Source organism: Stegodyphus dumicola, chromosome 10 (assembly GCF_044657685.1).
Source record: "Stegodyphus dumicola isolate Sdum_Otavi_A_Nest chromosome 10, ASM4465768v1".
NCBI classification, from domain to species: Eukaryota; Metazoa; Arthropoda; class Arachnida; order Araneae; family Eresidae; genus Stegodyphus; species Stegodyphus dumicola.
Genome location: NC_140777.1, coordinates 143172362 through 143199796, shown reverse-complemented (window position 1 = coordinate 143199796; position 27435 = coordinate 143172362). Strand labels below are relative to the sequence as shown.

Here is a 27435-nt window from a genome sequence, read left to right as displayed (position 1 = left end):
ATCTGAAGTCCTGATAATTCATTCCTATGGACAATTAACAGTGGAAGCAGCTGTTAAATTAAAATTGAATGGCTGACCTTCAGCGCACTGACATTCGATGTTTTAATAAGTGTAATAGAAGTTTTAATAGAAGAGTTTAGATTATCCGATCCAGCTGATATTTGTAGCTTCGAATGGAACACTGTTACTGTAACCCTTTAATTTGTTGTACATTTCACCTAGTAGCTGTAAGTCTAGAGGACTTAAGTTTTGTGTTGTATTACCACAATGTAGCAAAACTGGTTTGTATCAAAATTAGTTCCCTTACCAGAAGTAAGATAACAAAGTTAATACTTTACATTTTCTGCATCTGTTGTTTCTATAGTCATTTTAAATAACTCGCCTTTACAGCAAAAGTAACGTTTGATGATGAGTGTTTTGTAGAGGTTATTAACTAGCTAGTAAGCCACCCCTAATTTATTACAGTTGTAGAGTCATTAGCGTTTCTTTATGGGGGGAGTAGGAGAGGTGAAAAATGTGCAACACCCTCGCCGGGACACGAGTCTGGATCTCTTGAATACGTGCTGAGAATGCTACTTTTACACCATGAAAGCATGTTGGAAAGAGGAAGAAAATTTCTTATACAGTTTTAGTAAATCTTGTTAAAGCCTAAGATCAACTGTTACAGATGACTTCGGTATTTTGCGAAGGTGACCGTCTGAAGGAGGTGATGCTGAATACCAGTGTTCTTAAAAGTACCGATAACATTTATTGGTGGTCATCGCAGGGAGGTAATTGCTATGAGTGAATTCACGGTAATTGTTTACGAAGTCTCACTTTATCATGTTCAAAGTTCTCACGCAAACTGAAATCTGAAGTTATCGAAGCAGTGCCTATTAAAAGAAGGAAAGTGCTTTAATAAAGTCTCTGAAATGTTTGCACTAATCACCTACCAGATATCTAACTGTAGATAGTTCAGATCTAATTTTCATACTAAATTGTTGCAATTAACTCTTGGTTGTCAAGTCAAAGTTATGAATACTGAAACAATCGGAATTGCTATTTAATTTCACACCAACAATTCATATTTATTTTCATTTGTGTTAAAACAAGTTTTTAACTTGATGTTTTATATTCATATAAATTACTCCCAAACGAGGGATGTAATTATAAAGCATAGTTTATTTAGCACGGGTTATGTACCATAATTACAGGAAGCAGCAACAAAGTAGAAATAAACGAGCACTGAATTCGCGGTACTTGGGTAATTAACCCAAATTAAATTGCAGTTAATTCTGAAATATGATGAACGCCCTCAATATGGAGGATCTATTCTATTCGACTAAGTCATTAAAAATATGTGATACAGCTTATTCTCGGAATTTAGCTTAATGGTGAAGTAATCGATGTCAAAATTGACAGTAGAACTAGCATTCCAAATGGTTATGTTAGTGCTGGTAATTCTAGAATTAGTAGCTGATAAAAGTTTGTCAAAATTTGCCTCTTTAATTTCGGCAAAAAAGGAAAGTAGTGTGACTATGTTTTAGCGGGAGTAAATGTCTCTTTACCATTGTCATTTATTCATAATCATCGAGATTTCAAACAATCAGAATTAGTTTAAGTAGAGAAAAAATTAGTTTAAAATTCTGACATCTTTGAATTTCGATTCCACAGACTTAAAAAATTGAGTAAGTTGCTCAAAAAGTAACGCAAAATCCACTGTATTTGTTCGATAATAGTAAACACTAGGTAATTGAAATTTTGTATGCAGAAGCACTCGTCTTTTAATACCTAACCTAAATCTAACTTTTATGTCTTGTTATTGAAAGTAAGCTACAAATCCAGGAATAAACTCAGAGACATCAATTCACGGGAAACTGTTCCCAGCCTTTGGAGACAAGACGATGAATCAAAGAGATATATGTTGTGACTGCAATACCCAGAACCAGCCACAGTCAGGAAGAACTTCAATGACAACAATAACACGTCAGAAACACGTCAGTCATTTAAGAACTCTCCAAAATGACAGATCCGTCATCACGAAACAGATCATGGAGCACACAGATATGGCAAAAAGATATGCGTTAGTGCTAGTCCAACAATTCGAATGCAAAACCGTTTGCGCTTACAGTTTTTCACAGCTATTCAAATTGTCAAGAATGCTTTCATGAAGTCATCAAATGTGATGAAACCTAGTTGTTTCATTTTGATTCTGTGAGTAAAAGGTAGTAGGATGAACCGTACATAACGCTCATGTCATCGAAACAAAGATCGTTCACTGCATTAAACAGATGGATCATATACTGAGAGACATTTCCAGAGGACCAAAATTTCTATCCACAACATTTCATTTCACTAGTTCTTAACCGTTATCGAAGTACAGTGGGCTGCGTGTTACTTTTCCACCAACTTTTGTATTTTTCATATTCGTAGATCTACAAGTTTTGATTGCATGATTAAAACTTTTCTCTTTCTTTTACTTCAAGTTTGTTTTGATAATTTTGATCAAGGAGATTTTCAATTTCAGTCGGTTACTACCCAACTTATTTCTTAGGTAAAATTTCGAATAAAATATATGCATTGATCATTCTTAACCACTGCTTTTCTTTAAAAAAAAACAGCCTTTTCAAATATTGCATTTGACACAGAGGGGTTAGCATTCAGCTGATCCAGTTTTAAAGTATTTGTTGTTTTAGTAGACGTTGAATCGAAATTAGTTAAAGGAAGAAAAAGAAATAATCATTTGATGCACATATTTAAAATTATAAGCTAAATAAAAATTCTAAAACTAATTCTTTATGGTATGTAACCTCTTTGATCAGTAGAGTAGTTTATTACTACTAACTTAGAGAAAGGAAGTTAGTATATATTGAAGAAGAAAGAAAACTACTTATTAATAAATAATTAAAATAAATTTTCAGAATAAGATATGCTTTAAAGGTAAAGTACTTTAAAAATTTTACATTTCAAATATTGAAAACGTCGGTCTAGTCACTTTAACTGATTTATTAATGTTAATGTTAAGTACTTCAACGAACTGGAAAACAGATAATTTGGCCAATTGAAACATTTTAATTCACCAACAATTAAAAGTTTCAAATTATTATTATTTATATGTACTTTAATGCAGAAACATATATTAGCAAGATTAAACTGAACAGAAATAAAAGCAAATAAAAATTACCAAAATAAAAATGAAAAGAAAGAATGAAAGATGAAGGTAAATTGTATTCTAAAAGGAGAATGTTTTAAATTATAAATTTATCCCTATTTTTGGATATTAGATATTTAAAGTAAAATAATTCCATTTTGTATAAAAGGAATTTTCAGTAGTGATATATAAAATTCCAATATATTTTGTCCTTTCAGTCGATCTTTTTGGCGAATATATAAAGAAACAACGTTCATTATTTTAATTTCTAAAAACCAAGTTACAGATTTGACCGCAAGATGGCAGGCCAGAGCCAAAAATAATTCTCATCATTATTTAAATACAACGCAACCAATTTAATAAAACTTTCAAACATAACGCAAAACACCATATCAAGTCTTCATTTCAGAGGTTTCAACGTTATTGTGTGTAATATTTCACTTTTATTTTTAAGAAATTATAAATCTTTTTGAATAAAGTGACAGAAAGTCGCACTGCAATCATTTCTTTAGCTTTCCTTTAGTTTTTCTTTAGCTTTCCTTCCGATATATTACACAAATTAGACAGTTAAGAAAACTTTCAAAATACTAGAAAGAGAAATATATACCTGGAGCATATGTTCTGCTTTAATTCACTGAATCAGGAATTAGGAATTCACTGAATTAGGAATTAGGCTTTATATTTTAAACTTATTTTCAGAAGAATAAATTATAAGCACATGTAAAAAGTTTTCATTTCTTTTATTTTTAAGAAGTATAACGTAAGTTTCCAATGAAATTTGAGAAGTGGCTATGCCATTAGCACAAAAATTAATGTATTCTCACCAGCGCTGATTACTCATTTGGATAAGAGGGCAAATGAAAATTTTGCACTTCTGACCTAATTTATTCACAAAACTATGGATTCGAATGGGGAGAATTTTCGGAAGTATAGAAAATGAAATCCTTACAGTCATGTGATCCTTACGATCATGTAAGAGTGTCTGCTGTTTATAAGAATTTAAATAATGTTTGGAAATGAACCTGATCAATCTAAAACAGCTCTATTTGCAAAAAATCAAAATAATTTAGTATCGCGGGTGGTCGACTTATACAGGGTTTATTGTACATATTTTTAATGTAAAGAATCTCGAGCAATTCTATCACGCTGAAGAATATTAATGTTATTTAACTGGGATATTAGAATTTCCCGAATTGCTTTCAGTGAAAAATGAAATTTCGTTAGCTCACAATATGCAACATACAAGGATAATTTGTTTTTTCTTCATATATTTCATTAAAAAATGAATTTAAACACAAATGCAATTCGAAATTTTTACACACTTGCGAATCTTATATTATCCTGTAAAGGTGATAAGACAGTTTAAATCATGGTCTGCGTATTATGCATGTCTCTGCTAGTTGTTAAACTAGCAGAGAACTTATTTTCTTAATAATTTCCGATAATTAACTAATAATTAACTAATAACATAATAAATAAGAACAATAGTATAGAAAATACAAAATAAGCGTACATATTTTTCTATTTACTAGTCACTGGCTTAAGCCGGCTGCGGAAAACCACCGCTTCCTAAGCTAGTCACCTCTGAAGTTCTCAGAATTTCTGAAAACATAAATAATCATTTGTATTGAATACCTCTTTCCTAAGACGACCAGCTCCAGATCGAAATTATTTAGAAACGTGAGTGTTCTCAGAGAAGGTTCACTGCATTTAACAATGCCTGCGTTACAATTTTCAGAATTATCAAGAATATACAATGAATACTGCCTTTGAAAATTCTCCCTAAGACCACTTCTGAAAGTGATTAGTATTTCTGAGAACGTAAATAAACAATAGTTTAGAATACGCTATCTCTAAGAAGATCATCTATGCGAAATATCAAAACAATCTGCAACTTTGTGAGTGGTCGGCTTAAAGAAGATGCGCTGTATGTTGTTTATCAACGTGGGTTTAATGCAAAACCGTTAATATAATTAAATTAATTTTTAATTTATTAAGTTTGTTATTACAAAGTATTTTTGCAACGATGCTTTATGTTTATTGAACCAATTAGCATAATACATACATTAAGCAACTTTTAATAATACATTTACATTAATGTTTCAAAGCCTCAATGACTATAAATTACACAACTTTTAAAATTTAGTGATATTTGATTCATTGTAATGACTCTTGACTTTACTATATCTGTGAAGGGCATATTGTTTCCTGATTAAAACTGTAAATGATTGGTATAGTTGCATCAGTTAGTCACGTATCAGTTCTGCGGAAGTGCAGTGTCAAATTTTACCAGCCCTACTAATTTTCTAGCAGACTTCAACTGAGCTAAGCTGTGATAGCTGATCTAATTAAGACCTTACAATTACATAAAGCTTTCACCTCGTACCTAAGCGATTTACTCAGAATCACCCCTTTGTTTAGCATTCATTTATCGCTTGTGCTTAAATGATAGGTCAGGCAAGGATTCTTGTCCATGCACTCTCATAGAGTGACTGAGAGAACAGAAGTGAAGCAAAAAGTGATTACTCACCTCTAGCTTCGTCGCCGTGGATCTATGGACTGTGAGCAAAATTGCGACGAAAGAGATTCTGTATTGGCCCCCGCACTTTTTGCTCGCCCACGAGACTTAGATTCCCACCACGTCTCCTACCCTGTCCCGATGTAACCCAGCTCGTTCATCATGAAAGTCCGTGACTAGATAATGAAGCGGCGAACATCTTTTCGTAATCGTGTTTCCATATCAAATTTGCATAGATTACACACTTGTCGTACGCAGTTTTGTCAATTCGATTTGAGCTCGAAGGAATGATCTGCTGAGAATAGCTGTTATCCTCTGATACACGCAGCGTGGGTTTCTGAGGCAGATGAGACTGTTTACCAAAACAAATTTGAGCTAAATTTAAAAATTTGAGCTACCATTTGGAGAGGAGAAAGGAAACGGCAGTTTAATTTAACAATTTAAAGCCTAGTTCTAACAACCTGAATAAGCTGGAAGTACTGAGGCCTTTCGATAAACTGCTTTGAAACATATTTATAGAGGTGATTTAACTACAAGTAGTAAGCTTCTCATCTTTAATGGTAATATTTTATGGGATTGATGTTTCTAATCCTTATAAATCTAGTGAAAATTGGTTCCAACTTTTTGATTTTGCTTTGTCTAGAATAGAGGCCCGAACCTGAAGCATGAGATTGAATTTCAACAGATGGAATAAAGAGTGACGTTTGTCTCTGAGTTACCAGTCATGAGTTATACGATGTACTTTGTAGGCACAATATTACTTTTATAGTAGGCGCGAAAACTAATAAAATATTTTTTTGGGTGCGAGAAATATCAGAAAGTTGGCGAGTCATTGAGCTAGAGAATTTTGCTAATTATGCCTACTTATTTCATGTTCCTCATCTTCTTCCAATTTGATAGGTAAAATAAAATGCGCAGTAGTAAAGAAACAGTACTGTAAATGTGAGTAATCAGTTTTCAGTTGACCGCTACCTTCTGTGTATCTAAATCTACTTTTTTGGCTAATCGTATTGATTAGTATAAGGGACAGCGATACTTGTTAGCGTATAGGCTTGGATGCTTGTAAGATGTCTTTGCGACATGGGGGTACTTAAATTATACCTCGAAGCGAAAGTCGGAGCTTAGTGTCAGAAAAAGAGGGATAGAAGACTCCGGGATCCGTTCTCCCCCCCTCCCGGAAGATTTTCTTCTTCAAAATTGGGTCGAAACTGGAAAAAGTTGCCCTGTAAGATGCTCAAGGCCTATCAACGAAAACCGCACTCCTTCACTCCTCACCATGATAGAATTTGTGAACTTATTCTCACTTTACTATTAGACAAGCGAGAAGTTTCAACAACGCATTTCTAAAGTACATCTATATTGTAGAGATTATGCTAGCTGTATCTGTATAATATTTTAGATTTTATATGTAATTTATATGTTGTTAATATCCATATTGTAGTAATTATGATTGCACATAAACTATAATATAAATAAATACATTAGTACTAAAAAGAAAGCTTTATGAACGGAGAATAAAACTCGTCCACTTCGTAACTGATCAGCATTTGTGAGAACATTGTGGAACATCGGAGTTGAGCATTACCTGTTCAAGACAAATACCTCCACAGAAAACGAAAATCACCTGGAATGTTATGGGTAGCCTTAGAGACGGTTAGTTATATTTTTTATTTCAGTGAGTAGCTGATATAAATTCCGGCTTAAATCTTTCACTGTGCATCAATGTTTCTGCATGATGCCAAAAGCAAATATCATAAAAAAATCAGTTCCTAAAAACCAGGTGAGATAAGGCTACTTGAAAATGCCACGAGGGTTATCTAAAGGAAGGCATGCTTTCACTGTGGACTTTTTAAGGGAAGCTGGCTCGCATTCATGTTACACATAGGAAAAGCCAACCATGCAGCCAGTTTATTTGCCTGAATTCGAATCCATGCCGACCAGTATTCGTCGATTTTAACACTCGGCCACCTTCCTAAGGACAAAAAAATAAGTTTATTTCTTCCAATCCGCAGTTCCTGAAAACTTATGTTTAACAAATTCTGCAACGTGTAATGATTATTCATTCTGGTGAAAGTGGAGACGATTTTTTACTTCCGTATCATCGATTCGGATGATATAAGTAGTTCTAGTACATCTATACATACTTTTATCGTAATAGCGGCATAATTCTAAGGGAGAATAGGTGGTGGTGTGTGGGATTATGGAAAAGCCTCGAGGGCTATCTGCCTAAGAGGAGGGATGCCTTCGTGGAGGACTTTCTAAGGAAAACTGGCTCGTATACACATTGCACATGGGGAAAACCACGAAAACGCCCATGCAGCCAGTCCGTTCGCGGGATTCGAACCTCGGACCGAACTACCAGTGTTCAGCGACTTTACCGCTCGGCCGCTGGTGGGCCCTAAGGGAGAATAGAAACTAACATTTTTTTTTCCTTCTGATAGTTTTAAGAATAGCTAAGTAAAAACAAACACACAGAAAACAAATGGGCGCGTTTCAGTTAATTTTTAACATTAGTAGAGATTCTTGAAATAGTTCTTTCAGTTTTGGTATACTAAAAGTACCAATAGTACATGCAATTTTAGTATAACTTCTATATCAAAGCTGGGTTTCTGTTCTTCCAGGTACCTGCGAACGATCAACTGGACATCTTCAGCCGAATTAGAGGACTGGAAAAAACCATTATGAATCTTTTCAATCATCACATAAATAAGCGCCTCCACGTTTCTGCATTTCAGTGGAAACTAACTCGGCAAACGCATTTTAGATCTTTGCTGTTTATTTTTAGATGCACGAAATTCAATGTTTTTGTATATTAAATTGCACTGTTTTCACCTAAAGGTTAGGTGGCCCAATAAAGGTGCTCAGTAGAACGAAAGTAAACTAATTGTATGATGACTGATCCTTGCAAGCCCGAAACTAGAACATTAAATACCCTTTCCAATATTCTTTAAAACCTACATGAATACTATTATTGATTGCTATATGAGTATTATTATTAATTATTATTAAAGGGATTCAACGCAAAAATGAGGATAATTTAGAAGCGTTAGTTAAAAAATGGTATACTGCAAAAGTGATTCGACAAAAAAAAAAAAAAAAAAAAAAAAGAAAGAAAACTTTAAAAGCGTTACATGCGTTATAAGCAAAATATATCATTTTCCGAAAATGAGTTCAATTTTAAATATTCATTGTATAAAATAATATGCGTTACATTTTCAAATATTTTTAAATTTGACATGATAAATATGGTATTTTGAGCTCATAAGAGTCCATGCATTATAAGCATTGTAAAAAAAAGTTATAACATTATAAGCGCCTTTGATGTACAGGAGTGGCCTATATATATATATAATTTATTTACTAAAGAAATATTGATTATATTATATATATATATGGCCGAGTTTTGATTTGAAAATTGAGACAACGAAAATTTTAGGAACGAGACTAATATCCCTTCTGGTACTAAAAAAATAAAAACTCCATTACGTACGAAATACTGTAAACCGTCTCCTGGCGACTATCTTCCTAAAGCAATACCTTCGTAAATGAGCAGTATTTCTGAGAACATTAATAAGCATCGATACTAAACACGGCTCCACAACTGATCAAAATCATGTAGAACAGCGGTTAGCCGTATGAAAGTTCACTTTATTTTAAGAAATGGAATCTGACACTTTTCTGTAGAATATACTAAATGCGAGAGAGTGAAAGAAGTCGGTTTGTCTTCTTGCTGATTTATTTTTATCTCTTCTGGTTTCAATTACTTTTCACTTATTTGCAAAGATAAATGTTACATGATCTATGAAGACAGATTACTAACCCTTATTATCAGTAAAATAAGAAAATGTCATTTATCTTTTTGTCGATAAGGTACTTTTTTAAGAAAATGAGTTCATCGACCTAGTAACATTAGCCCATCAATGATAAAACGTTCTCAAAGAAAGTACGGTCAAGAGTTATGGCACATTGCTCATTAAAAAGGAGATTTAAAATTTATCATCGTATTTTACTTATTCATTTTAAGTTACTATACTTAAGAAGTTATTATTATGAAAAATTTGACTAAGGTTTGGATACATTCTCATATCTTCTACATACTAAGGAAGAAATCGATTTCCATAAAACTGATTTTCTGCGTGACTGTTTATGTTTTTGGAATTTTACCTCTGCTCATTAATGCATGAGTACACATAGATGACAGGAAAATATGGTTAATCCATAGTTGAAGTTGTGCAGCTGTTATAAATTAATAGGCATTGTTGTTGTTGTTGTGACTAGTCTCACTAGTCTGATATTAGAACAACCCCACGAAATTCATCATGGCAAGAAGTCAAGACTTTTCCTGTCGTTCCAAACAGCCTTGGGCACCATACAAGTGACAGTACTACTTTGCTCCGCCACCACCCCCACCTACGAAGAAGAGCACTCCGGAGGGAGACGGGTTTGAGAGTCTTCCACTCCTCTTCCCCAACCACCAACCTCTCGATAGGACTTTCGTCTCGGCACTTATTTACACTGCCCCATGTCGCACAGTCATTATCCATTTAGAAACATCCACGTTTTCTCTGGGATTCTAAACCGGACCATTCTGTAAGGCAGTCAGAGTCATTAACCATTATCCAGGTTGGGTGGCATAAACATTATAAAATGTATGATTTAAAATAATAAAGCTTATTTTTTTATTTTCTAATTATTCATATGGTTTTTTATTTCTAATTATTCAGAATTTTATTTTCTAATTATTCATATGGTAATGTAGGCATCGCAAACTTATGATATCATAAAATAAAAACTAAGATTATTCATTCTTAAAATACGACTGATCCATATACTAAATATGCCCCACTTTTAGCCAGTCTTAATGTTTCATCTCTTCTTTCTACTGACTCATGCTGAAGAAAAGTCTGGGCCTAAAAAGTCACGTAATCTTACTCACTTCTGTGTTTTCTTCGTGTATATTTTCAAAACGTTAAAAACTATAAATAATTTCTATAAAAGCCAGTTATTACTTCTTATTCAATAGAACGCTCTGAATCTACAAAATTAATAACCAGATTTTTCTAGTCATGCATTAATGTTCAGTATTTAATTTCATTCCAGACCTTAACGATGAACTTCAGACAATTAGAAATCGAACGTTTGCACCAAAGTGTCATAAGATTTCGTCTTCAAGTATACACGTTTCTGGAATGTAATTCGCAAAACGAATAATCCACTTAACAGTACTCTGTAGTAAGGTACATATTTCGTTTTGTGAGGCTTTCATCATTTTCAGGAGATTTTAAAAAATTTAACTTTATTTATAGATCTCTTCCTCGAAAATTTCTGATTAACACTTCTCAAAATAAACAACCTTTTTGAATAACATTGGCAGTGTCGGTGCGCCTGGAGTTAATAATATATTTTAGTACCCATCATAGTATTGTTACGCTATTTTCTGACACCAGTTGTTACGTTATTTTCTTCCTTCACATCCGTACGGGGTTCGTAGATTTGGAGTGAATAACGACGACACTTGATGAAGTATCAAAACACACTTTATTTTACCCTTATTAATCAGGACAGCTCCAAAGTCACGTTTTGCAGTTGTCTAAGATCTACTATATACTCGCTGGAAAAATCAGCGACACAGCCTTCAGGTTATCAGGCTATAACGGGGAAGACAGCTTCCCCGCAAAGCACCAGAGTACAGCTCCCGACTCTGCTCGGTCATTCTCGGAACTCCACGTACTCTCGAGACTCTCCCCGTTACAACTCGCGATGCACTCGACGACACACAGAGCACGGCTCTCGATTCTTCGGTTCAATCGTTCCCGCAGCTCAACACGCTCTCTCGACGATGCGCTAACCGAGATACACTAAGAGGCTCTTTCGATGCACTCGACGACCCACTCGGCACTCGCTGCCCTGCTGTCAAATCGATCGATTCCGCACGGACTGACTAATTCGAGACTATCTCGCACTGACTCTCCGTGTACGAGCAGAGTTTATATAGTTTTTGGCTTGTGTTCGAGAACATTCTGGGCTAAACCGGTAGGAATTCGTTCCAGAAGGTTCTCCATCCATTCATGGTATAACGCCACCTTTGTCGCCAAATGGGCGGGCGATTTCTCGCAAAATGTGGCAACCCTGACGTCCCTTGCCATTTTATGGCACCCCTAAAACTGCTTTGCGGAGGAGCTATCTTACCGCGCCTGGACATTTCGTAACAAGATGTTAAATCGTGGTTAACACAGAAAGTTTTACAAAGTTATCTGGAGGTCAAAAATATTTAAAATGTTTAATTTTAGTGTCTGCACGAAGTCTGCACGTAAACATATAAAAACTGTATATTTTCCTTACTATTTTATATGTACAATGGTTTGCAAAATAAGTGCGTTATATACTGCACGCGATATTTTCTTACGAAAGCCAATAACTGAGCTGCATAAAACCAGTAGACACTCCTGCAAATAATTGGAAATAAGAAAAACAAGCGTTAGAGACTTTGGATTCTTAAACTACACACATTTATTGCATGAACTAACTAAAAACTCTTTGTGTAAATAAATGAGAAATGGTAATCACTGCTGTTTTTATGATTAAAGAAGAGGAGTTAGCAACAAATAAGGGAGAACGTGAAAATTTAAATTGCACCAATATCTTGTGGCATTAATATTTTGTAGGTTTGAATTTGGCATTACTGATCACTGTAGAGCAGGGTTTCGTAAACGTTTTTCAATCGCGACCCCCCTTTTATCACTGAGATTTGTTTCGTGATACCCAGGACCCCATAATATTTACAAAAATTTTGTAGGACCCCATAAGTATTGCGTAAATCCGATACTCGCAGGTAATGTCAATTTTCTCACTTATACTGTAATATACTATTGCAGTTTTAGGTCATTAACTTTAATTTCTAATTTTAAGAGATAGAACAGTGTGAAAATTTTAAATAAGTAACAGACGAAATGACAGCGTCACGTGCAAAGCAAGAAAAAGGAACGTTTCTATTATAAAAAGAATGCGTCGAAACGTTTTCCTTTTTTTTGTCTGTATTGTCTTATCTTTATTTATTTTCAGATACATTGTGTAAAATATTTAGTAATTGTAAAATTATTATAATAAGTTAACGAAATATCAAAACTGCTAAAAGTTTTGGCGACCCCCTGCTGCCGGTCCCATGAACCCCTTAGGGGTGGCGACCCCACAGTTTAAGAAACCCTGTGTGTAGAGAGCATTGTTATGCTGATTAAACAAAAATGTAAATCTCTTCATGGACAATTTCAAGGAATCCATTTTAAGTCAATGCTTTCCTTAGATGCGTCAAAAAAACCCTCTCTCTTTTTTTTCAGTATTTCCCTTCTATCTTGATCCAACATTTTCTATTGGGTTTAATCTAGGTATTTCCTAGAAGGAGCTGTTCCCTGGAATCTTGTATACGAAGTATTAATTTTAAACTATCAACAATCCCAGTCAGGATATCCCACCTTCTTGGCGAGTCTTCGTGGTGTAGTGGTCTGCACGCTCAGGAGGTAATTGAGAAGTCCGCGGTTCTATTCCCGGTGAAAGCGTTGCATATCTTTCATCTTGCCTGCTTCCAAAAATGCCTAATGTCTCTACAAAGATTATATTAACTTATCAAAAATAGCATATTTTCTAACTTGAAAGAAAGACAAGCACTGGAATTTATGACATTTCACTGCAGAAAGAATGTTACTTTATGTTTCTTCACCTTTAAACATCACTTGTTTTCAGTTTTTGTATATAATAAACAATAAGCTATCAAATTCAGCAAAAATGATCATCCAGATTTTTAAATTTTCAATACTATATGTTTAATTGGGAGGCGATCTGAAATCAAAGATTTTTTATCTTTGTTCTTACGAATGATACTAAGAGGGTGCTGCAAAGAGAGTTTTATTTTTAGCTTTGGGTTTTTTATCATTGTTCTGTGTTTGGCTTTCAATGAGGAATTCATTGACTAACTGTACAATAAGGAGTTTGATTTTACAGTGTAAGGTTTTTCTCTCCAAATGAAGAATAGTTCAGTTGAGAAGAACGTGAATTCATATTATGTGCCTGTAGAGGTTATTCAACTTCAATGAAATTTCAAAAGGTGCTATCCAGAAACATGTGATATACTGGTGATCCAAAAGTAACAATAAAAGTAAAAATTCAACAATTTGAAAAGTATAAACAGTAGAACGACGCGGAGTTCGCAGAATAGCGCAGAAAGACATGGGATTCTTTTTAAAAACCAAGTATTTTACTGCCGGAATAGTTACATTATACAAAGAAATTAAATAATGAAGAATCTGCATAAATGTGTGTATGTTTCTCGCATTGTGATAAAACAACGGTACATAGAGCCATCCAATTTTGAACAACGTAACCCTCCGCCGGATATGGACATTTGAAAGCCCGAATTTGGAATTTGTTTTTTTTTTATCTATTTCATATTTTGTCAGACATTAAAGGACTTTTGCTTAACAAACTCAACGATTTCAAAGCGAGGAATGGCAATACTGTGCGGAGAAAAAACATTTTTATCTTCAGCGCGTGAGATTGTGTATCGGAAATTCTAAATTTAAAATTATTTTGCGATATTCCTGTTGAATTGAATTTTATGGTTTAAGTGCAAAAAATTTAATAAATAAATGTAAAACGCAAAACTTTAAACGTCCCTTTGGTAGTAATGTAAAATCTGAAAGGTTTCATTTTTTTTTTTTTAATTTTGTTCTCCCATACTACATGTGTTCATATAATCATTGTTTCTCACACTTTGATACGAAAGGTATAGCATCTATGGTATGGTGAAGGTATATCCCGGAAAGTACATATGAATGCTAGTTAATGTAACTAGCACAAAAACGTAACAGTAAGAATTTTTCCAAGGTAATGTAGCCGAGAATGAAAATGAAGAGAGATGTAGAAATAAATCAACAGATGATAGATACTGTGAATATAACAATGCTATGGTTTGAAGCCTAGAGGCATTCACTTACAGGCAAGAAACTATCTCGATCAGAAATTTAAAGGCGAAATTAATGTTGAAATTTTGGCAGTGCTTCTTGAAAAATAATTTTATAGAATATGCGTACATGGTGAGATTTACATGAGTACATATATACAGCCATACGAATTTACTAATCTTTTAAGTACTGACTATGGTATTTTGAACAGTTCTATATTTTGCTTGTTGCTTACGTGTGATTTGATTGAAAAGCGTAAAATATGATTTGGAAGTTCGCTGCTAAATACATGAATTCCCAGTATATTTAGTTTACGTAGATATTCCTTTGTTCTTTTTCATTTTGGAACTCCCTCTTCTGGCATAACATGATCGACCTTGCAACGGGTGTTTAATCCTGGCACCACCTCCTGAGTTATACTGATGAAACACTATATAATAATAAAATAAAACAAACTCTAATCTTCATTGTGTATCGATCGTAAAGGTATATCCTCTGGTCATATACTGTTTCGCCTTCAAAAATCAAAGATTTAAGAATGCCAAAATTTTTAAATGTAGCATACAGTTAGAATTCCTGATATAGCGTTAATTTTTGCCATACATTTCTTTTTATATTCGGTGTATTATTTCTATTTACTGTATTATTTATTTAAAAGTAATACATAGCAATAACATTTGGTGGCAACATCCTTTTACTTGAAAAATTATTCAACACAAAAGTAAAACGAACGCAGACGGTTGAAGCTCTCTAAGCTAATGCCAAGTAAACAGATAACGGATAATTGGAAAACACGGGTAATCTAAATTACATTTTTGATGAATCTTGTATGTGTTTATGTTTTTTAAAAATCAGTAATTTTGTTCCTGAAAACGTTCAAACATTTATCGAATTTCACTGCGTATTTGCGTATTTTTCGAAGTGCTGTTTTATCATTTTATTCGAATCCGCTTTGATCGACGAAGTCCAATAGAGTTTCAGCAAAAGTCGCTGTTGTTTCGAGATTAACGGACGAGCTTTATGGTCAATTCGTCGCATTAAAAACTCTCGAGTAATGTAAGTGTTTCTTTTAATATTAAATTAACTTTTCTTGCACTTGTAGCGTATCTTTAATCATCATTCAGTTCCAAGTTTCTAAAAGAATAATCTACAAAAGTACGCATGAAACTAAAAAACTGCATTTATTAACCGAAACGATGTCTTCGGCTATACACATGGCAGTGTTCTCAATTTCATGTCTATTTTAAAAATCATATTTGAGAAGGTTTAGTTTTTCTCATAATATACCTTTGTGAAAGTCTGGTCAGAGTTTCAAGTAAGGTATCATTTCCCGTTTGTCATGTTTGATGTGTTCTTCCCATTGATATAACACATTTACAAATTTAAACTGAAAATTTTTGAATTTTGTTTTAAAGTAATTTTTCTTCAAAAGCTGTTATGGGATTCATGTAAAATTACCAAAATAAATCCTGCAATCTATTAAAGACTGTTAGAGATTTCGTGTAAAGTACAACTTTCAGTTGTCCATATTATCCAGTATATTGTATAATATTTTTGCATCTTGTTAAACCTGTATATATAGTTACTCTACAACACTACTGGCTCATAGTATTCACACTTATCATCACCGGTTTGACAGCTCAAATTGCAGAAGCATAAATACAGAAAATCGAAATTTTTGGAAATTTTATATAAGAATTATCAAGTTCGAAAAAGAAACCGTCATACATATGCAGACAAACATCACTATTATCGGCGAATGTTTCGTAAAAATTCATCATAAGACTACTATTATCGGCGAATTTTTAAAGCTCAGACATCGTGGAGAATACTGTTTTGGATTTTTGAATATTTTGGAAGTGAGAATTTTGCATTTTGTCATGGCTTGCTCTAAACCTGCTGCTAGTGATGTTGTAATAAAGTTTCAGGAGATCTTAAAGGAGAATTTAAGGTAGGGGTTTTCAAACAAACTTAAAAATTTGGGAAAGCTGGGCATTCCAAACAGATATTTTATGTATGAATTAAAAAGAGATGAATTTTTTAGACAATTTTTGATGGATAGAGTTTGTTGTGAAAAATGTAAGGTACCATGCGGGTTACTTAGTGAGGAAAAGTAATCGAATTTTAGTATTTGGAGATGCAAGAAATGTAGGATTGAGAAATCGATTAGGCTAAGATCTTGGTTCGCCTGTAGTAAGCTTAATTTACAGTTAATTATTTCTTATTTACAGAATCATTTGTTAAGAGGGAAATATCTGAAGGTTTTCGGCATTGTTTTCAAAATTACATCCTTTTAATCTTAAATATTTTCGTTAATCATTCCTGATTTTTTTTTGCGTTTAAAGTCATGTATAACAATCGTACATGATTTCTGGTGAAAACAAGATGGTCGCCATTTTTGAAACACGGAGTTTCGTCGGAAATCTTGATAGCAACCATTTTTCAAAACACGGTATTTGGCGTGCCTTGGCGCCAAAAAAATTCGCCAAATTTTGAAGGTGGGCTATAATTAAGCTCTTCATTTTGTGCATTGAAAAATCTGTCTTCTTGCACGCTGGCCGAATAGCTTGTTTTTTCCGTAGAAACTCTAGTTTTAATTGTAAAAATTGTTTTTTTAACTGTTTTTAGCCGCATTTGGTGTTATATGTTTTTCTATATTTTACAATTTTTAATGAAGATGTTTTGAATGTTTATGTCTTTTTGCCTTGCCGCGAAGTGAGACGTGAATTAATTAAATGAGTAATATATCTCTGATGAAATTCGAGGAAATAAGTTTAAATGAAATGCAGGAAAAAATAGTGTACAATTTTATATTCCGCACAAAGAAGCTATGTGGTATCCATATCAAATTTTTTATTTATATCATATGTTAGTTACTTCTTACAGCGTTGTTTAGCTTCTGTATAATTTTTATCTCTCAGATTGTAGCAGCGATTGTCTGTTAGCGTAAAAATCTAGTGATGTAAAAGCAATACGAAAGTTATAAATGCTATAAATTATAAATCCTACAAATATATAATTATAAAGTTATAAATATTATAAATATATAATTATAAATTTAGGAATACTATTTATATTATTTATATAAAAAGTCACTCGATTAACATAAAGAAGTTGTGTTGCTTATGCTATACATTATACACCTCAGCCGTGGATAATCTGGCAGCCATGGATGATAATTAAACATCATTTATTGAGAAATACTCTAATGCCAAAATACTTTTGAACTAACCCAGAATCCTGAAAGTCTTGCTGTCGTATTGAATAGCATTCTAAAAATGCCAATAGAGCATAATTTGTACCATATTGACATTTTATCACTCAAATAAACACAACGTTTCACCTCGGAGACAACAAAAACAAAAAAATGCAAGGCTATATTTCATCCAGAAAAATTCTTATCTTACTTTTTTCTTTTGCTTTGCTTCATGACCGATAAAATTTGACAGTACCTTAAATACGTTTAAGACTTTATCACTAGGAAACTTTTTCTACCTATTCATACATCATCTGTAAAAAAGAAAACAAAAATGAAGAAGAAGAAAATCGTTTGTGCACACCCCTAAGAAAAGCTACCTGACAACGAGAGAAACCAAAAATGGACAAAAATCGAAAACATTTTCTGGCAACCCCGTTTGTATTATCGTGACGTAACACGTATTAACAGGTGTTCCATAATACGATGCTGATTGAATGACAGAGTTGATTGGTATAGGGAATTTTTCCATTCATTTAGGGATTTTTTTTCTAATCGCTCTCTGCTAATGAGAAGGAAAACAATTCGGAATTAATTAACTAGGTTCATACGTCGTAACTGTCATTGTTGTATTTACTCTCATAAATTCGTTTTAATCTCAAGGGAATAACATGTTTTTATTATTCATGATTTTCAGTCTGAAGTTCTAGAAGTCTGTATTCGTCTGTAACGTTAAATATTTATCGGAAATGAAGAATTCAAAGCTTAGTGGGTTTTATTTATTTATTTAAAGGTCGTTTAATTTGATGACTGTTTTATGAGGATTGTATTTTCGAAATAAATTCATCAGTGACTTGATTATAAGTAAATATAAACATTAAGTAATTAATTGAAGTTAAATCATTATAAGCGAATATTAATGAATTAATTTCAATAAAAATTTCAAATGTATCCTATCAGAAATAAACAACTGTATAGCAAAACTTTAAACGTAGTGAGCTTTCTCTCTAAGATAACCAGACAACCATCCAAGGTTTCATATGATTTTGGTCTCCTGTGGAGGTCTTATAGAGATATCATGCTCAGTGCCGAGGTTTACTTAGGTTCTCACAACCACTGGTTACTTTTAGTGATGGTTGTCGAAGAGAGGTTACTGGAGTAAAGTTCGTTGTATTCGGATTGATTTTTATTAGAGTCAATGTGATGTTCGTAAAACCTGTATAATTCAGACTTTTAACAAAAGCCAAATACAATTAATCCTATAATGGCGACCATCTTCCTAGGGAGACCCCTATGAAAGTGACTGGTACCTCTGAGCACATAAATGAACATCAGTACTGACCATGGCTTTTCTAAGACGATACCCTCCAGAGAAGAATCGAATCGCCAGGTGAGATATGTTTTTGTTTAGGTAAAATGAAATGCAGAATACCGTTTTTCCTTTCATATTAAATAATGAAATATTTTTATTTGTATAAAATACATATTTATTATTATTGTTTAATATTATTATTATCGCAGTTATTGTTTCAAATAAAATAGTTAACGAATAATTGCAATATTTTAATATTAACGAATAATTTTAATATTAATGAATAATTTCGTTCTTAATTATGTCGTAAAATTCAGCCATAGATTCTAAATTTAAGCGCACCTGTAAAATTACAGAAATATATCATATCTTTTCCCTGTTAAACAAAACCCTGTTATTTGCTCATGAAACCTGTAACAATAATTTCAAGGGGAAGAAAAGAGGCAAAATATGCCGTTTGCTTTGTTTAACTAAATCAATTTAAAAACGTATTCGAAAAACTATGTCCTTTACTGCTGAACGAGTATATATCTTTTTTACATTATTTGAATCAAAGAAAATATTAAACTACAGTGTGGGCCAAATAAGACTTACTAATGTTAAACACGGATAACTCTTGTAATAATCATTTATTTTGATTAATTGTTTTTATGTATTAAATATATTTTATGGAGATTATTTATGAAATATGACATCAGACAAATGTCCATCATTTTTCTCGTTACAGAGATTGGCTCTTTTTAACGCTTTTTCCATTACATGTTTCTGTTTGAAGGCTCGGTATTTTGTCTCAAATATTCTGCTTCAGCTGTCTAATAGTCTCTGGGTTATTAACATACACTTTGTCTTCTAAATATCCTCATAAAAAAGATTCTGCTTCGCCATTGACCGTAAAATGTTTCCAATCATTGTTCTGTAAGAAGCTCCGGAAATCATTTCCGGCGTTCTATCCTTATTATCGAAGAAATATGGGCCGATAACTCTATTGGCCATAACACCGCACCAAACAGTACACTTGAATTAAAATATTGCTGATAATTACGCTGGGTCATAACAATTGACTGTTGACAAGAATAGAAAAACTCTATAATTTTAAAGCGTTGTTTTGTACTATATGGTTCCATATTAAATTTCCAAGAATTCAATTATAATCTACAAAAAGAAAAAAATAATTATATAAAAAATAAAAAAGATAATTGTGTTTAACATTGGTAGGTCTTATTTGGTTCTACCAACAACTAGGGAAATTAAATCAATTTAAGTTAACTGTTTACAGGAAAGCATATGAGAACAATCTATTTTAGGAAAGGGTGTCTTTCAGGAGATCTTTCGAATAGACTACAAAGAAAAACAAAAGCGTTTCTGCTGGTCAGATTTCCGGATATTTGGAGTCAATATGCGTAGAGTTCTATTGTATTCTATAAAGTGCTTTTAGAACTAATTTATGCAAAATAGTTTCTTAATAATTTTTTTTTCAGTTTTGTTCTATCCACATGCTTTCTAAATCCACAGACTCTCGTTTTAGAATTTTAAGCAAAGTATCTGAAGTAAACAAAACATATGTTGCTGGCAGAATTAATAAACTAAATTAAATACTAGCTATGATCGAATACGCGTATAAACTCAGCTTAGTTGTAAGGTATTTTCTCTATTTTCATATTCCGCATGTCTTCGAGGTGTAACTGGAAACAATTCCGGATTGTCCGGAGTTTGAATCTAAGCGAGGCCGTTGCACATTTTTCGTGTTTCTTGTTTCGGCAAACCTAATGAATCTACAGTAAGGTAAGGTCTGAACTAAAATGTGACGGATGATAACTCTTCACCACAGGGTTTGGTGATTGGGTTGTCACCTCCCCAGTCACTCTTTAAGTGGAGTAATCCTTTAAGTAATCTAAGGGATTCTCCTCTCCCTTATTACATGTCTTCGTGGAGTGACTGGAAGCACGTTGGTTAACAATCGGGAGTCCAGAGTTAGAATCTCGGCCATAACACTGGACATTTATCATGTGACTTGCTTTCACAAAACTAATGACTGTACATAGTTATCTTAGACCATTGTTCTGAAACCTTTTCTCACCTGCGACGCACAAAAAATCTTTCTGGAATTTCGTGGCACACCAAAGAGTTCCGAGTTATCAAGGAAGTGCCGAAAAAATTCAAATGCTGACACACTTACAACCACACACACAACCACACAACAGTGAAATATATAAAAACATTTAAAATAGACATTATTAAAGAAAAAATTGTCATTGTGTATTAAATACATGATAAAAAATTGCAAAATGCCAAATACATGTATTTGATTGTGGCACTCCTATATCCTACTCATGGCACACCAGTGTGCCGCGGCACACCGGTTGCGGAGCACTATCTTAGACGAATACCCGGCTTACCTGAAACTGCATTTTAGGCTCACCAAGGCGCAGTGGGTGCTTAATAATATTTTATATAGTGAATTGGTAGTAGAAGAATGTATTATAGTTCTCAGCTCCAACGGTTCCGCTATATCCAGTGTTATGCATTAACAGAAACTGAAGAAATGTCTGCAATATTTTTTAAATTACATATTGTGAAGTAGTTTTTTTCTGGATCATCATATATATTATGCACTAGAAGACGAGTGATTAAAATCGCTGAATACCGATAGTTCGAGGTGGGTTCGATCTGACGTGAAAAGGCTGGTTGCGCGGTTGCTTTTCGTTGTTTTCCCCATGTATAACAGGAATAACGGACAGTTATTCACGTGTTTTTTTCTTTACTTTACATGAAAATATACTTAAACATTTCCTTATCTTGTAAAATAATTTGACGGAAGCGCTATTCAAATTATTCCAAATTTTTAATTGATAAAATGAATCAATAAAGTTTAAAATTAATAAAACAAGACAATAAAGACTATTTACAGTAAGAAGTAACAAAATTTAAAATGAAGACTGAATGTGGTAAATCTCGAAGCACGGAGAAGTACCACTTTCTAACTCTTAGAAAAAGTATCACTTTCTAACTCTTTAGAAAAAGAATCATCACTCTCATCCGCGTTAGTTAAATGGTTCATAAACCATACGAGGGTATTCTTCCTCTGATAAATAGCGCCTTCTCGCCATAATAGACTGGAAGGGAGGCTCCAGTGTAAATAGAAGAAACGAAAATATATCTGAAGGCAATGCAAAACGTAACAGAGCTCCACATATTACCCTAAAAGACAGTATATAGTTGGAAAAAAAATAGAATAAAAAAGGAATTGGATATAAATCAGACACGCGAATATTTACATTAGCACGCGGCGATTTAAAGAGACCACCTCTGTTTACACTTTCCCTCTCCCCCGCTATAGTTGATGAGTAAAATACCAAAGTCAGACAGAATATATCAAACGCAAGGTCAGGAACCTAAAACTGTGTTCATTTCAAAAGTAATGGACATATATCAAAATATACTATCTAGGCCTTCAGAAAAATGTTTCAGCTTAAAATGCGCATCACCCGTCCTCCGAATGCAATCTCTAGTGATGCGTGAATGGGACGCCCGGCTGTAAGAGACGTTCTTAGGGAATGTGTATATGGGACAACCGTCTGAAAGGGCAGCGTTTAGGGTCAGCAGGGGGTCGCCAAAGGTTTAGCAGTTTTGATATTTCTTTAACTTATTATAATAATTTTACAATTACTAAATATTTTTACACAACATATCTGAAAATAGATAAAGATAAGATAATACAGACAAATAAAAAAAGGAAAACGTTTCGACGCATTCTTTTTATAATAGAACCGTTCATTTTCCTTGCTTTGCACGTGACGCTGTCATTTCGTCTGTTACTTATTTAACATTTTCACATTGTTCTATGCCTTAAAATTAGAAATTAAAGTAAATGACCTAAAACTGCAATAGTTATCAGGTTCAATATTCCTTCTAACCTTCTTCGGGAACATGCAAGGACCTGACTCGGAACAGAGAGCTTACTAAAGCTATGTTCAAAACTGTGGGAAGTAAACAGGATACACAAGAAGGGTATACAAAACCCTTTATTTTTCTCTATTTACAATGACTTCCGTACTTCGGAATACACCGACCCGCTACTTGGGGTCAAAACGTAAAAGTATAAAAATAAAACTAAACTCTAATTTAACTTTAGAATAATAAACGTGGAAGATTGGCCTTATATTAACAGGAAGCGTATGTAGTACAGAGAACTGTGAACACTACAATACGTTTAAAATTTATCAAGAGGATTAAAACCTCTGGCCTGGAAGGCAACAAGCAACTGCGTAACTTCTAAGGTAAGCGGCCTGCTTCGACTCACTGCTTCCTCTCTCTCGCTTGGCAAAAAGCCACAACTTAAATACTTGGCGTTCGCCAGACAAACTTTGCATAAATACCTTCACGCTTATAATTCTGGCCGGAAGTAGAAAATAAGAAGTGATAGTAAAGATTTAAAATAAAATAAACGTTAGTAAAACTTAAGATCCTTACATACTTCCCGCCAGAGTTAATTAGTTTGAAACTGAGGTCTAAAACGACCTTGTTGAAAACTTTTAGCTCTAGAATCTAACGGGAGGCCAATCTTTTACAAATATTTTTCGCTAGAAACTAGAAATTTAAAAGAAAGAAATTTGTTTTTACAATAGCAGCTCCCAGGATACACAATTTTTTTTCATCTGTACTGCATCTAAACAGGAGCTTTTATTCAATTCTGGTTCCTTCCAGAGATCTGGAAGGAAAACTAGTTTAATGAAATGTTACACAATGAAATGGCAAGTAACATGTATAATTATATTTCACTTAACATTCTTATTTCATTCATGACTATTTTAATTATCTCTCCCCGTGCTCTCTGACATGTGTTGTAAAAGAACACCAAACACGAATGTGTTTCTGGCTACGTGTTCCACACTTCCTCCTACAATCAAAACACTAACGTGTTAAAATTCAACATAACAAGACCTCTTGACACACCCTAATTTCAACTCTAAACCCTGAGGTACTATTCTAAAAGTGTCTAACTCTGAAGTGTAGCGTCAGAGAGCCTAACTACATCATTCAACCTTTAACACATATTCACCATGATTTAGTCTTTTTACAGTCACACGAAAAAAAAAATTTAACATTCACTTTTACCATATCACGGTATTTCTTAACATTTAAAATAACAGTTCACATTGTATATAAGAACATATTAACATGCCGTTAATTTTACACATTTGAAAACGTACATTAGTAGTACATTGTTAACTTCTATTCTTTTCAAAGCAAGTGCCAATTCTTTCTACATTGAAATAATACATTTCAAAAAGTCTTTCAGACTAAACTTCTTTCTTGCTAGAATGTTTTAAATAAAATTTATACAATAACTTTTTACAATATTTAAGTCTTTACACAACGCTATTATACATCAACTTTAGTTTCACGCGCGAGTAATTGAAAAACATAATACCAAAATCGGTAACAACTCATTTCTCGCCTTTTTGGCGATAAAGGTAGACCTCGCATGAGGTAAAACTTCTTGAAATCTGCCACTTGCAGTAAGAATGAAAGATTAACTTAAGTTTGCAAAGTAACATAAAATTTTACTTATCTTTGTGATATTCGGACATCCTTTTCTGGGCCCAGTCCTTAAAGGTATTGCAGATAGTAGTTTGATTTATCCTCCTTCTTGTACGGGCTCGCCCTTCAGTGCCTTCCTCTGGAAACTTCCTTTTTTCACCAGTTCGGTCACCCTTGAATACCTTCTTTTTCTCCTCTGCTTGTGGTCTTGGCCGTTTGATGGCAGCTGGTCTTGGCGGAACCGGGAACCTTCTTTCGTGTTCCTGCTTGGACCTCGTTGCTGGCCGTTCAAATTTTCCTTGTAACTTTTCCTCCGCCGTTGATGGCCCTTCCGCAGTTCGGCGGCATTTGCTGCGGAGCGTACTGTCGGATGAGTAGATCTTCCGTTTTAGAGCCGGGTTATAGTTGCCGTCATTTCTCCTGGTTCTCTTCACATACGTCGTCCTTCTCCCTTCTTCATTCTGGGGGTGTTCGTGAACTCTCTTTTCTGGACGGTGGAACGGCTTCTTTTTCTTGCTACCTTCAATTTTTCCGCGGGGAAATTTTCTTTTCACTTGCTCCTGCCTCTTAATGGCTTGCCCTTGTACTTGTCGTTTTTCCACCTCTGGAGCTTGTGCCTGCGGTGTCTGCCGTGCCGGATCCTGCAAAAAATCTGAAAATATTTGCATTTTATTACGATCAAAGTAGGGTTTGATTTGATCAATGTTTGCGGAGCAGGTTTCACCATTTCTGGCTTTTAACACTACTACAGGGTGAGTTATTTTTTCTATAACATATGGTCCTTCAAATCGTGGAAACAATTTAGCAGTCTTATCTTCTGGTGCTGAAGAAAGTGAATGCTTAATTTTTAAAACTTCATCCCCTACTTTATAAGTTACTCCCCGTCGTTTCAAATCATAATAGAGCTTCTGTTTTCTTTGTGCTACTTCAGTATTCTTCCTTGCTTCCTTAATTTGTTTTTCTATATCACCCATTTTAAATTCTGGGGCTCTTTGTTGCACATAAAATAATTTATCTAACGGCGTTATAATCTTTCTGCCTAGAAATAACTCAGCAGGAGTTTTGCCCTTTCTATCATGTTTTGCGGTCCTAAGGGCGAAGGCAAATTCATTGACATAGTTATCCCAGCTTTTATGAAAATTTTTAACATAACTACGGATAATTTTCACTATATTTCTATTGACCCGTTCCGCTATATTTGATTGCGGCCGATACGGGACCATTTTTAAATGACGTATGCCCAGTTTTTGGCACATGTCTTCAAATATATTACTTACAAATTGAGGACCATTATCCGATATAACTTTTAGGGGCGCCCCGTATTTTAAAATATATTTATTTAAAATAGAATCAGTAACTAATTTCGCGGAGGCTCGTTTTAAGGGAACAATTTCGGTCCATTTACTAAAATGATCAACCATAACAAGGAGATAGCGACTTTTATTTAACTGACTTTTTGGGAAAAGGCCCAATAAATCGATGCCAATTATTTCATTTGGAAATTCGGATTTAATACTATTTAGAAGCCCGTCCGGGCGGAAATTACTATAATTAACTGCTTGACATGTTGGGCAGGACTGGACATACGCCCTTGTTAACTTTTGCAGTCCAGGAAAGTAGACTGCCTCGCGTACGCGTTGGATAGTTTTTCGAATACCAGCATGAGAAGCTAAAGGGCTGTCATGGAGCTCCTGCAGGATATTTAATCTAAGACTAGCTGGGATAACAGGTCGAAATTCGTTGTTGGAATTCGTAGTTTTTGTATAGAATAATAGACCATCTATTAGTTCGTAATGGGCCGCCCTATTTCTTATCGCCACAATATCTTGGTGGCTAAAATTTTCAGGATCCTTCAAATACTCATAAATGCTTCCAAACTCAGGATCCTTACCCAGTTCGGTTATTACAGTTTCTCGGGAATTTATTGTACATGCTGTGAGCATTGCCACCTTTACGGTATTACCTTGTTCATCTATTTTAATTCTTGATAGGGCATCTGCTACGATATTTACCTTTCCGGGGGTATGCTTGATTACCAGATTATATTCTTGAAGCTTGAGTGCCCATCTTATTAACCTTGGGGATAAATTTTTCCCTGAGTAAAATCTAGTTACCGCCGCATGATCAGAGTACACTGTTATCGGCGCCTTTCCAAAATAGACTCGGAACTTTTGCACTGCTAACAGAACTGCAAGTGCCTCTCTCTCGGTCGCGGAATAGTTTCTTTGTGTTTGATTTAAAGTTCGGCTAAAAAATGCCACAGGCTGCTGATTTTGCGAAAGTACCGCTCCTACCGCATAATCCGAAGCATCCGCTGAAATTTCTAAATTCTCATCCTTTTCAGGAAATTTCAACACAGGGGCTTGCGTTAATGCTTGTTTTAATTTTTCGAAAGCACTATTGGCTTCGGCCGCCACGAGAATCTTGCCTTTTTCCTTTTTAATTTTAACAATGGCTCCGCGATAGCTGCAAAATCTTTTATAAAGGACCTATAATATGAACAAAGTCCTAGAAAAGAAGAGAGCTTCTTTGCCGTGTTTGGAGTCGGATACTTTTGTACAGCGATTATTTTTGATTCGTCTGTCTCTATTCCTTTCTGAGATATCTTGTAACCTAAATATTTTAATTCAGGGGCTACAAATTTGCACTTTTCGACATTAACTTTTAGACCGGCCTCATTTAATAAGGAAAACACCTGTCTTAAATCCTGTACATGTTGGTCGAGATTATCACTAGTAATAATGATATCGTCTAAATAGATAAATGTGGACTTTCCAAGAACAG

General features: G+C 34.1%; 1 protein-coding gene and 1 long non-coding RNA gene across 7 annotated transcripts in view; one reads left to right on the top strand and one right to left on the bottom strand.

Annotated features, from left to right (window-relative positions):
- The window catches only part of LOC118199091 (uncharacterized), a 67063-nt gene extending 61345 nt beyond the window's left edge, over positions 1 to 5718 (bottom strand). The window contains exon 1 of the long non-coding RNA XR_004759892.2: positions 5661 to 5718. This is a non-coding gene — a long non-coding RNA (uncharacterized LOC118199091). The remainder of the gene's footprint in view (positions 1 to 5660) is intronic.
- Positions 1 to 27435, top strand: part of LOC118199053 (uncharacterized) — a 225354-nt gene that overhangs the window by 82235 nt on the left and 115684 nt on the right. Inside the window, exons 1-2 of one of the 6 annotated variants that reach the window (XM_035370844.2) lie at positions 15382 to 15399; positions 19082 to 19188. The exons of 4 other annotated variants lie outside the window; for them this stretch is intronic. The gene's annotated coding sequence lies outside the window, so the exon portion shown is untranslated. Of the gene's footprint in view, positions 1 to 15381; positions 15400 to 19081; positions 19189 to 27435 lie in introns of those variants that run through there. One more of the 6 variants, XM_035370851.2, reaches the window with a different exon arrangement.